The following is a 13,848-nucleotide window of genomic DNA, read 5'->3' as shown; positions in this document are numbered from 1 at the left end:
GCCCACAAGGGGCAGGTTAGGGGCTGATTGATGGGTGGCAGTGACAGGGGGTGATTGATGGGTGGCAGTGACAGGGGGTGATTGATGGGTGATTGACAGGTGATTGACAGGTGATCAGTGGGTTATTACAGGGAAGAACAGATGTAAATAATGCACTGGTGTATTGATAAGGGGGGGGGGGGTCTGAGGGCAATCTGAGCGTGTAGGCGGGTGATTGGGTGCCCGCAAGGGGCAGATTAGGGTCTGATCTGATGGGTAACAGTGACAGGTTGTGATAGGGGGTGATTGATGGGTAATTAGTGGGTGTTTAGGGTAGAGAACAGATGTAAACAATGCACTTGGGAGGTGATCTGACGTCGGATCTGCGGGCGATCTATTGGTATTGGGTGGGTGACCAGATTGCCCGCAAGGGGCAGGTTAGGGGCTGATTAATTGGTGGCAGTGACAGGGGGTGATTGATGGGTGATTGATGGGTGATTGACAGGTGATTGACAGGTGATCAGTGGGTTATTACAGGGGGGATAGAGGCATACAGTACACAGGGGGGGGGGTGTCTGGGGAGAATATGAGGGGTGGGGGGTGATCAGGGGGGAGCAGGGGGCAGTTTAGGGAACGAAAAAAAAATAGTGTCGGCAGATAGTGACAGGGAGTGATTGATGGGTGATTAGGGGTGTAATTGGGTGCAAACAGGGGCCTGGGGGGTGGGCAGGGGGGGGGTCTGAGGGTGCTGTGGGCGATCAGGGGGCAGGGGGGGGGGAAATCAGTGTGCTTGGGTACAGACTAGGGTGGCTGCAGCCTGCCCTGGTGGTCCCTCGGACACTGGGACCACCAGGGCAGGAGGCAGCCTGTATAATAGGCTTTGTATACATTACAAAGCCTATTATAAGCATGGATCGGCGGAGATTTGTATTCCTCCACCTGCCGGCGCTGCTAAGTGGCCGGCGAGCTGGAGGCTAAATCCCCGGCCATCGATCCCCGGCGGAGGATCGTGTCACGGATGACGCGATCGCTCCGCCCATGCCCGTACAAGGACCGCCGCCTCTGTGCATGCGGCGGTCCTTGCAGGATCCGCTTTCCGGCCGCCCCTGTGCAGTGGGTGGTCGGCAAGTGGTTAAAAAGACATAGACATATTGGACATATTGGGCTCGATCCAATTCACTTTTTCTCCTAAGTTTTCTCCTAGGTGATATTTTCACATCTTATTAGTAAACTGCCTTTTACAGTACCTTTTTTGACCAAAGTTTTGGTACTCTTTCAATTGCAGAATGCTGAAAAGTAATTTTAAATAGAAGATCAAGCATATCTCCTAGGAGAAAACATAGGAGAAAAAGTGAATTGGATCGGGCCCATAGACCTTCTGAACGACAGCATAGCTATTTACCATAAACAAAGTAAAAAAAACCTTCGCATTGATTTGCATACTATATATTAATATTAGTTTTGTTTCTAAGTATCTGACAGTGCTTTGCTATGTAACCTTTTAGGTTCAAATACTGTTTGATTGGGCTCCACCAGTCAAATTTATTTCTTAATTTTCACAAGAAAATATAAACAATTTGAGGTAATAATTTGCCACCGAAAGGCAGATAAAGCTTCAATAATAAGCTTTAAATGATAATTTAAAAAACAGAGATTGCCAGCCACCTTCTATCTCCTTCAAATATTAAATGAAGGGTATGTTGTAAAGCAGGCCTGCTGTGCATAACCTCTTTGATCAAGGAGGCCTGTATAACCGTATGCTTGTACAAATTATATCTGGAGCATAAAAAATTAAAAATAGTTTAATGCCAATCAAATCTGTTAAAAGTGTCATAATAACCTTCAGAAATAGATGTAATAGAGCAATTTAGGGAAATACAGGAGCATTTTACTAGCGTTAACTTTTTCAGTGTGTTTTTGAGAACCCTTTGAATTAACGTGTTGAAACATTCATTTTGGGCTTAGAAAAGAATGCATGACCATCATACAATGGATAAACTCAGGTGTTTCGTAATTTTCCTCACTCTTGTTTGGTTCTAAAATGTTAAGAGAACTTTAACACTTTAACATTTTTTAAGCTCAACTCCAGCCAAAATTTCTATTTTAATTTTGGAAAGCATGGAAAAGGAGTATAAGCTCTGTTGGGTCTTAACTATTTTCCTATATTGCAGAGTTTCTATCACTTCATGTCCAACAAGTAATGCAAAGCAATATAGATTTTTTTTAAATAAGTTTTAAAAAAGTTACGTTTTTATGGGTTTCCCACTTCCTGTTTTTAGAATCACCTGGGGGGGGGGGGGCAGAAATGAGCAAAAGGAGCACAAACAGGAGTAACAGCCTGTTCCAAGAACTTCTAGAAAGAACTATGGATGATCAGTTTATCCTACAGAGATCCTTTTCAAGGATAATTAAAGGAGGCGCATGTAATCAATTTGATTGGATAATTGATTTGAAAGTCTCTGAATGGCAGGTCAGAGACTAAAGCAGGAAGCAAAGGTAAGGCTTGGCGCACAATATTAAATACTTCCAATGTATTTCTCTCCTCTGCTGTACTTTCCACTTTAAACAAGACCTATGGAAAGTTTCTTGTGTAATTCCACCCTAACTCATAGACATGCACTCCACCAGGTGTAAGTGAATTCAACAGTTCTCTCACTCTATGCCGAAACGACACTCGCCTGATTTCCATGAGCTCACCAGATTCTGACCACTTAAGTTATCAGGTGGATCTACTACTTAAACAGACTCCACAACAATTCTCTAAACTTTTCTTTGTCTTTAACATTTTTTTAAACTCCATGCAAAGTTAAAAAACACCATAGCATAAAATCTCAAAGAAAAAAAGCCACTTTCCACTCTAAAATGTGCACTTGTGCTTCCAGGGATAATCCATGCACTTGTCACTGAGTTAGTGGTGTCCACTTGGATGCTTGGAATGATGGTGCAGTTTGCAGTGTCTTGCTACTCCTATCTCCCATGGCATGTGGCTCTTATACCAATTTGCTTTTTACTTCCACTGTGTCCACAATACCAGCTACATTTTCTGCTTTTATTTTTTGAGTCAGACCCAAGCCCTGATCTGAATACTTTTTTAATGTCAGTAACTCAGAAAGTATTAGACGCAGAGACTGAACATGATAGTAAGGTAAATAGCAGTTTGAAACTAAAGAAAAGTAACAGCCTTGATATTCCTTGTTTGAAGAACTATATTGTAAGTATGGAAGTATTTTTAAGCTTGTACTTCCCTAGAGTTCTGTGGCATGTCAAAAAGTGTAAACAAGAGCTAAATGCATGGCTTATGCCTTATTAAAAGACTGATGGATTTGGATATTTTAATAATCAGTCTTATTTTTCAACACTGTATGAACTATGCATTAAAGATACATTGCACCTGAATAAGGGTCCGTTCACACTATGCATGTTGCGTAATAATGTAAGGTATCATTGTAAAGCAATATGCTGAAATGACTGAGCAATGGGCACATTCACACCTGCACGTTACTTACCAGATCCCATTATAAGAAGGTGAATTAGTTATGCTCTACCACGCTACTGTACGTGGTACATTGCTGATACAAATAAATTGCTATGCAGTACCATGCAATGTAGTGCTTGTGTTATCAGATATATAAAATTATGAAAATCCATTGAGATGGGTGACATGCACTTGGCAATGGATCCAGTGTGAACTTAGCCTTGGTATCAGCTGCAGTGACAGACGCATAGAAAAGGTGCAGGAGTGTCTCCCTTTCTTAGGATTCATCCAAAAGTAAGTGTTCTTGTTATTTAGTATTTATTGTATATAGCACAGACATCTTCCAAAGCACTTTTACAGAATATACAGTCTAGCCACTAACTGTCCCTTGGAGGCACTTACAATGTAATCCCTACCATAGTCATATGTCCATGATAGTCAGACTCTAGGGTCGATGGAAGATCGTTTTTTAAATAAACTTTGTGACTGTATAATGTTGGATATTCATATGGGTTTCTTAAATTCATCAGTAATGTTACAAATAAATGAACAAGCTGAAAAAAATAGAACAATTGGAATGGTCTGTATAGGCTGGCACAGTGGTGATGATAAAAATAGATTTTAAATAAAATAACTAGGGTGAATATACTGCTGGTTGTGTAAAAAGCCGAAAACACAATTTTATTCCAGTCTACACAGAACAGTTTGAAAGTGACCAAAAAATATACATTAGTTTGTATTTCTTAATTCCAGATCATGCAAGGTTTATTGCAAATATTAAGTGTTTTCTTTTTCTTCTAATCAATAAAAAATAAGTGTATGCAAAAAATACACAAATGTGTTTTTCCTATGATCTAAGTAACACTTTAACAGCCTAAGGGTCCTTTTACACTTAATCAGTTGGTATGTGTGATAAAGCGCGGAAGAGCCGCCGCCATGAGTCAGCGGCAGGCGGCTCTTTCCGCGCACGGCGGGGCAGAGCACGGGGAGGCAGCCGCCTCCACTCAATGTGAGGCGGCTGTCCCCGTGCAGGGCATGTCAGAGCGCGGAATAACCGCCGCGTTGGACGCGGCGGTTAGCGCGCATGGCCCCATTACTGAGGCACCGCAGAGCGGTGCTGGTGTGGCTGGGACACATAGTCCCTCTAGGTTTAGAGTGACGCGCGCGCGCACACTCAGGCAGAGTAAATAGGACGGCCAGAAATGAGTCAGCTGACCAGGCTGGTCAGCTGACTCTGGCTCCACTCCTCATTGGTCCAGCACTTAGGGAGGTGCTGGAGAGATGCATGTGTATATATACTGCTGGCTGCTCAGTTGCTGGTTGTCTGGCGTTGCGAACACATACATGGGAGCACTCAGACCTGTAGTCAGATCCTTAAGTGTGCCGGGACCAGCTGGAGCTGTAATCCTACACTTAGCTAGATTCTGTTGATAGCTAAAGTACTAGTTTGATTGTGATTATCTGTTATGACTTTTTGCCTGCCTGACTATCCTCCTGAACTCTGATCTTGTACCTTGCCATTCTGATACTCTGTTGCCGAACCCCGGCTCGTCCTTAGACTCTGCTCCTGCCTCCTGATCTTGTACCTCGATATTTAAGATACCCTGTTGCCGAACCCTGCCTGTACCGAGACTCCGCCTCTGTCTTCTGAATCTGTACTTTATCTGTCCGTGTGTTTACGACCTGGCTTGTCCGACCTCGAGAACCGACCTTACTATTGGAGGCGGTTCCCCGTCCTGTTGGTGACACTTCCTCCTGAGTGTCACTTTCAGACCATCCTTCCTACTCTCGACCTGACTCCTCCCGCCTTGGAGAGTTCAGGTCTTTGGAAGGAATCCATGCAGTACTTCTTACTGCACTGAGGCCTAGTCCTCTAAGTGTTATTGTTGCACCTAACACTACACTCTACTCAGGTGAACAGAGGTTAGCTGGTATATCGGATTATCGGTGATACTGCAGATCACTTATAATCTGGTATATATCTGTATTCCCAGTGATACTGCAGATCACCGGTAATCAGATCCTCTCTGTGCTTCACCAATCGATACAGTATGCATTTTTTCTTCTTCTCCTTAGCAGTGCATTATAAAAAAATCTTTCAGTTAAAAAGCGTATAGTGTGAAATGAGCCAATGGGAAACATGGGCATTACTTTGAAATTCAGTTATCCTTTCAGTTGTAACTGAGAGCAACTGATTAAAGAGAAACCGTGACCAAGAATTGAACTTCATCCCAATCAGTAGCTGATACCCCCTTTTACGTGAGAAATCTATTCTTGTTCACAAACGGATCATCAGGGGGCGCTGTATGGCTGATATTGTGGTGAAACCACTCCCACAGAAGACTATGAGGACCATTTTCCTGATAGTTTCCTGTCTATGAACCTTGTTGCATTGTGGGAAATAAATGTCAGAATGTAAATCAAGGAAAGGAAAGCTTTTACAATGGGCAAAACCTGACTAAATAATTTATACATTACACATACAATTATACAATTATTGTGAAAATAAAGCACTTTTTCTATTACATAATTTTCACTGGAGTTCCTTCTTAAGTGTAAATGGGGCCTTAGAGTAAGTGTGGCAAATGGCAACATGTGAAATAACGAAGACAGGGCATGTTTCAGTGTATTCACTGCCCCCTCCTCTGTCTAAGCTGTCCTTTATACATGAACAATGTTTACGTAGGTAAGCAAGCGCCTGTTCTGTCTGTTTTTCTCTTCTATACAGCATGGTTACTGTGAAACCTGAAGCGTCAGAGCACAATGTCAAGTTGTTTTGCACCTGCGGAGGACTGATTGTCATTTCATCAGAAACAGGGGGTAAGGTGCATCTTCTTCCTAGCTTGTGCCCAATGCAGCATGTACATTGTGTGCGGTACTGCTGCTACCCGTTTTCATAAGTATGCTTCAGTATAAAGATGTGGATGAAAGACTGTCATTGCAAGATGGAAGACATATATGGCAACGTTGAAATACATTTTAGGGTAAATATATTAGACAATATTTCTATGAGAAGCAAGTAGAAGAGAATTTCTGTGTGGCTTATTTTAAATGTTAAAAAGCAGTAAACAATAAACAAAAAAAAAGCCTTTCAGAAATAATACGTGTCCGAAAGTTGCAAGTAATATAATAAAATCTGCCTCATTTTTAAAGGACATCTAAACTGAGGATATGGATTTTTCCTTTTAAAATAATACCAGTTGCCTGAGGGCTCGTTTCCACTATCGCGAATCTGCATGCGTCCAACGCATGCAGATCCGCACATGTAATACAAGTGGATGGGCCTGTTTCCACTGTAGCGTTGTTGAGGTGCGTTTTTTTCAGCGTGAAAAAAACGCACAAAAGAGCCAACGATTTCGCCTGCGTCGGGAATCCGTGCGAATCGCCGCTAATGTATTTAATAGTAAAAACGCATGCGTTTGTTACATGCGTTTTTACCCGCGATTTCGCACCTTTTTCAATTTTATTTAGCCCTGGCAGTGTCATGGTTAATTTCGCATGGCACCCTGCCATGCGAAATCGCATGCGAAATCGCGGGTAAAAACGCATGTGGAAACGCATCCGCATGCGTTTTTACAAGCGTCGGAATGCGGCCGAAATCGCGTCGCAACAGTGGAAACAAGCCCTGACTCTCCTGCTGATCCTGTGTCTCTAATACTTTTAGCCACAGACCCTGAACAAGCATACAGATCAGGTGCACTGACTGAAGTCAGACTGGATTAGCAGGTGTGTGATTCAGCCACTACTGCAGCCAAAGACAGAGATCAGCAGGACTGTCAAGCAAATGGTATTGTTTAAAAGAAAACATCCATATCCCTCTCAATTTAGGTTAGATTTATAAATGTTGCAATGAATGGTAATACCCCAATACTGGGAACAAATCCCAATCGCAGATTCAGTTGCAATAAAAAGCATGTGTGAATGTGTGTAAGGTCACATGGCCCATGATTTCAAAAATGGGAATTTACTGTGTCATTTTGGCCCACAGTTGCAGAGCTTTATGCAGAAGGCCAGGCTGCAGTGATTGCTAGCAAATAGGTAATTTATAGGGTAAATATTTTTTAAGTATGGATTTTGTGAGGGAAAAGTTTAATAAACAATCCCTACAAGATCCAGATTGGTTTATATTATCTCCTGATTTTTCTCTGAGGTGATAATTTCAAACGTAATTAACAATACTTTTAAAACAATAAAATGCCCTTTAAGCCATCAGCAAGCAAGAAAATGCTTCTAATAGTTTTGATAGTACTTTTCCACCTACTTTCTGGTACTTTTTCAATTGCAAAGTGTTGACAAGTTATTCTGAATAGAAGAATAGAGAATTATCTCCTAGGAGAAAATTTAGGAGATAATTGAATTGCATATGGCCCCTGGTCTGGTTTAGGAGAGCTGCCAATGATTCCCTGGTTTTAAAGTTATTAAAATCTGGCATCTAACTTTCATCTGTTTTTCTGTTCTTCATCAGTAGTTCTTCTTGTGTGAATGCAGAACTTTGCTCCACCATTTATGTCAATTTTCTGGACCAACATGTAATTTTAGCAGCAAATTACCTAAAACCTATGTACACTTTTTTAATTTCCACCCCTAAGTGATACTGAATAGGGTTCAACCCACTCTTAACCTCCCCCATACTCACCATGACCTCAAAAGCTCAAACAATGATCTTACTCTGGAGAGTCCTTTCAGTTTATTGTTTTTGGCCCTGCTGACAGTGGTCATTTGCATTGCAGAATAATTCTGCATGTCAACTCACTACCCATGCAATTCTATAGGTCTGATCACAGTACCGCATTTGTAACTGATAGTATTAATCTAACTCACTTCATGCAGACTTTGTATTAGTCTATATGCAGTCCCCATTGCAGTTCTCACTCATTATAGCACTTTATAATGCATGCATTATACAACTGACCACTGTGAACCTAGCCTTAAAGGGAACCTTAACTGAACGGGGGGTAAAGAGTTTTACTTACCTGGGGCTATTACCAGCCCCCTGCAGCAGTCCTGTGCCCTCGGCGCCGCTCTGGAATCCTCTGGTCCCCCGCTGTCACTTAGTTTCGTTTTTGACGACTCACCAGTCGCCGGCCGCCATGCGTATTATTGGACGCATTCACCAATGCAATTAGCGCTATTGCGGACCGCAACGTGTACAAAAATACGCGTTGCCGAATTCCGCACGCGTAGATATGCGGCAACGCATATTTTTGTACGCGTTGCGGTCCGCAATTGCGCTAATTGCATTGGTGAATGCGTCCAATAATACGCATGGCGGCCGGCAACTGGTGAGATTCGTCAAAAACGAAACTTAGTGACAGTGGGGGACCAGAGGATTTCAGAGCGGCGCCGAGGGCACAGGACTGCTGCAGGGGGCTGGTAATAGCCCCAGGTAAGTGAAACTCTTTACCCCCGTTCAGTTAAGGTTCCCTGTAAGTAAAAAAAAAAAAAAAAAAAAGAAAGATAAGCTTGGGAATTACTTGTCCCATTGTTATCAACAGGCGCTTCCAGATTTCACCCTAAAAATAAACAAACAATGGGCCCAATTTAATTCCCTTTTTCTCCTAGAAGATCATTTTTCATCTTTTGTTTAAAATAACTTCTGGACTATGCAATTGAAAAAGTACCAAAAAGTAGAATAAGAAGTACTGTCAAAATTATTCAGAGCATTTTTTGCTTGCTGGTGGCTTAAAAGGCATTTTATTTATAATGGGAAAATATTACCTAGGAGAAAACTTAGCCAAAGTATTCCGTCTGATGAATTTGTAATCAAATGTTCCTCAGAAGGGATAACCATGGACATGATTTCACTATACATTGATTGGACAGAATACAGTACTTTTATATTAGAAGAACTAATATATGTTAGCAGCTAGCTCACACACGCATGAGTATGTGTGTTGGATGTGGGCAGGTGGCTGCATGCGCTGGCTGTCAGTCTAGTGCCCATTTTTTTAAATGGGTCTAATTGACTAGTAATTAATATTGCTTGCAAGTGGAGTACTTTATGGACCCCATTTAAAGTGGGCCCGAGAAAAAATTAATGTAATAAAATTTTTGGATTTGTATTTTAACAATACAGTACAAAAATTATATTTTTTATTCAATCAGGGGTCTGTATATATATGTATATACAGTATATGCTGTATAGCTATGTGCTTTTTTTATCCATAATTTCTATTTAATGAGAATTACATTTTAGAAACTGAACCAGAAAAAAATAAGTCCACAAACAGTGTATTATGTGTGACAAAGGAAAGAAACATTACCCCATAACAGCCACATTAAGCAGACAGTGTAAAGAGTTGTAGCATACACTACCATCAAGTCAGCTATTTTGCAAAATGTCTAATAATCTTGTTACCTACTACATTTAAAAAAACCTATCTAAGACAGCCAAATGTTATGGAGTCCCTTTATCATATCATTAATGTTAGAGCTAAGAGATTTACAGAGCCCCCATTGCATGGCACTTTCTCCAGTTTGATTTGTTAGCACCGTTCTGGCATTCATTTCCCAATTAGAGATGGCCTGAACCTCCAATTTTTGGTTCACGAACCGTGTTCGCGAACTTCCGCAAAAGTTCGGTTCGCGCAAACATTCACTAACCGCAATACACTTCAATGGGGAGGCGAACTTTGAAAACTAGAAACACTTATGCTGGCCAGAAAAGTGATGGAAAAGATGTTTCAAGGGGTCAACTGGAGGGGGGAATGGCGGAGTGGGATAGACGGCAAAAGTCCCGGGGAAAAATCTGGATTTGACGCAAAACAGCGTTTTAAGGGCAGAAATCACACTGAATGCTAAATTGCAGGCCTAAAGTGCTTTAAAGAGCTTGCATGTGTATAATTCAATCAGGGAGTGTAATTAGAGTACTGCTTCACACTGACACACCAAACTCACTGTGTAACGCACAGCAAACAGCTGTTTGTGTAGTGACGGCCGTGCTGGACTGGTGCGCACCATGGCGAGAGTGCAGACCGTGGCGGTTTTCAAGCCCATATGGTTGCCGGGCTGTGGTAGCTCAATGATAGATCAACAGTGACTGTCCAGCTGATCAATTTTGGTCTGTCCACAATGAAGCAAAGGTCTTATTATCTTGGGTGTGCCCCCCCCCCCCCCCCCCCCGATATACTCATTTAGCCGGCGGTCATTGCTTCATTGTGATACGCAAGCCACTTCACCGCGGCAAGATAATGATCACGAAGTAGAATTGGCACATGTACATGCCTTTTGTTTTGTTGCAGCTGCAGTGCGGCCAGAAAAATGAGGCAGGCATGTACACGCACCAGAAAAATTATTATAGCGGCAGCTGCTAGCAGTGGCCTTAAAAATTTAGGAATCCACCTGGAGTCCTGGACCCTGTTGGTGGTGGCGGAGAAGGCAGTCAAGCGGCCTGTGGGCAGAGGTGCTGTGTGGGGAGCGACTTAGTCTTGGGGCAGGCAATCACACAGGTGCAGTTAACAGGTATGCATGGAGTGGTATATCACACTGCGTGCGCTCACGTAGGTAGGTGGGTGCACTGAACACAACAGGTAGGTATATGCAGTGATGGGTATTACAATGTGCACCTGTCACACACATATAGGTACCAGACAGGCACAGTGACACTGCGTGCGCTCACGTCGGGAGGTGGGTGCACTGAAGTGAACAACAGGTAGTAGGTATATGCAGTGATGGGTATTACAATGTGCACCTGGCACAGTAGTAATTATACCACCAAGGGGCCAAAGACCAGCTGCGACTGACTGACAGGGCTATATATAATGCAAGGGGGCCACACAAAAAAAAAATAGATCACAAGAACAAGATTAGCTCTCAAAAGCTGTTGAGGGGTGCTTTTTTAGCAATAACAATCAGCCAGGAGCAAGCTAACAAGCCTACAAGAGCCTAAGCTTTCCCTATGAGAGTCTGCTGCAGCTATCCCTTCTTTATTTACTGCAGGCACACGAGTGAGTCCAATGCCTGATGCTGCCTGCCTTTTAAATGGGGGGGGGGAGGGGGGCTCCAGGAGGGAGTGTAGCCTAATTGGCTACAATGTGCCTGCTGACTGTGATGTAGAGGGTCAAAGTTGACCCTCATGATGCACTATGGGGCGAACCGAACTTCCGGAAAAGTTTGCGGTTCTCCGCGATCGCGAGCCCCGGAAGTTCGCCTGGAGCCGTTCGCCAGCGAACCATTCGGGCCATCTATATTCCCAATCAGGGATTACTGCATATGTAAATTTCTGGGTGTTATTTATTTAATTTAGTATCCATTTGGTTTGGCCTATGTGGGTCATACCAAATAGAAGAAAGACTGGGTCTCTACCTGGATTTATGCAAAATTTGCAAATTTATTTTAGTGCCATAACCACTAAAAACACAACGTTTTAGCCTGAGGCCTTTATCCAGTGTTCTTCTATTTGGACTTACATACCCTTGGAGGATTCGGGTGTGGACTGGTTGACTCCCTGGTGGACTGAGATTGCAGTTTGAGCTGCAAGACCCCACTGTTTGTTTGGACCATGTGGTTCATACCTCAAGGAAGATCAAAATGTGTCTGGAATGGAAGATATTTTGTAAAAGCTGGACATGCTGTTAGCCCTACTGTGGAGGGGTGTGTTTTGTAATAGAGACCCATATAGTTGAGGGTACTTACAATAGGTATTTGGCTAGGCAACTGAGGAAGAAGGAGATCCCCCAAACGTTGTGCCGGTTACTCTGTTGTTTTCTGTTGCTATGAACAAATAAAGGAAGATTTCCTGAAGGTTGAGACAAATAGTCATTTGTATATGAAGATCCATATAGTATATAAAGATCGTCATAAGTCTCCCAGCGCGATCGCTGCTAGAAGACTGTTGGACGGCGAAACTGCCATCTATTTACATAGTACAGCGCTGTGATCTATGGCAGCATTGTACTGGGGACAGCCGTGTGACACGGCTGTCTCCTCTGGAGGCAGGGAAGGGATCTGCTGTCAGAGGCTAAAGCCTATGACAGCCAATTGTGCTAATTGGCTGGCGGGGAGGGGGAGGAGAGGGAGGGCAGGGATTATAAAACAAATGCCATGTTTATTTAAAAATAAAACAAAAAATATGTATATAAAAATAACCAAACATCCCAGCAGGGATCACAGACCACCAACAGAAAGCTCTGTTGGTGGGCAGAAAAGGGCTGAGTTGTATGACCCTGCAGTGAGGCCCTAAAGCTACAGTGGCCTATTTTGTAAAAAAATGGCCTGGTCACTTGGGGAGTTTAAGCCCGTGGTCCTTAAGTGGTTAAGTATCCCAAATTCTTCTTTTTCCTGCTCTTGCTGCTAGCTCCCAATTGAGTGGATGGTTGACTTGACATGATGTTGGAGACATCATAAGATCTGTCTAGCTGGTAGAAGGGCCTTGGATATATTGTGTAGATTTTACCTAGTGGGAAGGCACAGGACAGGTCATCTTGGTTGTTCTTTGCTTTTGCAATATCTAAGTCACAGGAGTGGCTGGACAAAATAACAAACCATTTCGGAAGTAAGACTTTTCACATTTGATCTTTTTGTTTACCTCTGCTGTATGCTTTCAGTTGAGGCCTAAAGGACCACTATAGTGGAAAAGCATTTCCTTAAAGGGGTTCTTTCGCGAAAAAAGTAGGCAGTTAAAAAATGTGACAGATGACAGGTTTTGGGCCAGTCCATCTTTTTAAGGGGGATTCTCAGGGCTTTTTGTTTTCAACAGCATTTCCTGAACAACAGTTGCAAAATCTAACTGACATAATAGTGTGCAAGTGATTAGGGAGGCCGGCTGGTATCTTGCTATTTTGGCAGTTAAACTGCTGTTCAGGAAATGCTGTTGAAAACAAAGAAAGCCCTGAGAATCCCCCTTAAAAAGATGGACTGGCCCAAAACCTGTCATCTGTCACATTTTTTAACTGCCTACTTTTTTCGCGAAATAACCCCTTTAATGACAGTTTAACTGCCAAAATAGTAATATATCAGTCACCCTACTCACTTGCACACTATTTTGGCAGTTAGACTTAGCAACTGCCGTTCATGAGATGCTTTTAAAAAAACAAACCCTGAGAATCTTCCATGAGGAGATGGACTAGTTTAAAACCTGTTGGTTCTGTCTGATTTGAACTGTTTACTTCTTCCGCTGTAGTGGTCCATTAAAGATTACTGTACAAGACAGGAAGCATAGAATCCAACATTTTTAAATGGCCCAGAACTGTACATTTTTATGCTTGCACATATAAAGTAGTAGCCTTAGCCCACTGATTGTAAAATGTGATCAAGCTTGTTATTTCCCACATGCTATTACCTTTTGCTCTGTTTATTTCCCTTTAAATAAAATAAACATTTGGTCCTTTTTATTCAATCATTTCCCAGTTCTAATATAATCATACTATATATATGTGTGTATGTTAGTGGCTGCA

Source organism: Hyperolius riggenbachi, chromosome 2 (genome assembly GCF_040937935.1).
Source record: "Hyperolius riggenbachi isolate aHypRig1 chromosome 2, aHypRig1.pri, whole genome shotgun sequence".
Classification (NCBI taxonomy): domain Eukaryota; kingdom Metazoa; phylum Chordata; class Amphibia; order Anura; family Hyperoliidae; genus Hyperolius; species Hyperolius riggenbachi.
The sequence above is the reverse complement of the archived record's forward strand: the minus strand, read 5'-3'. Positions refer to the sequence as shown.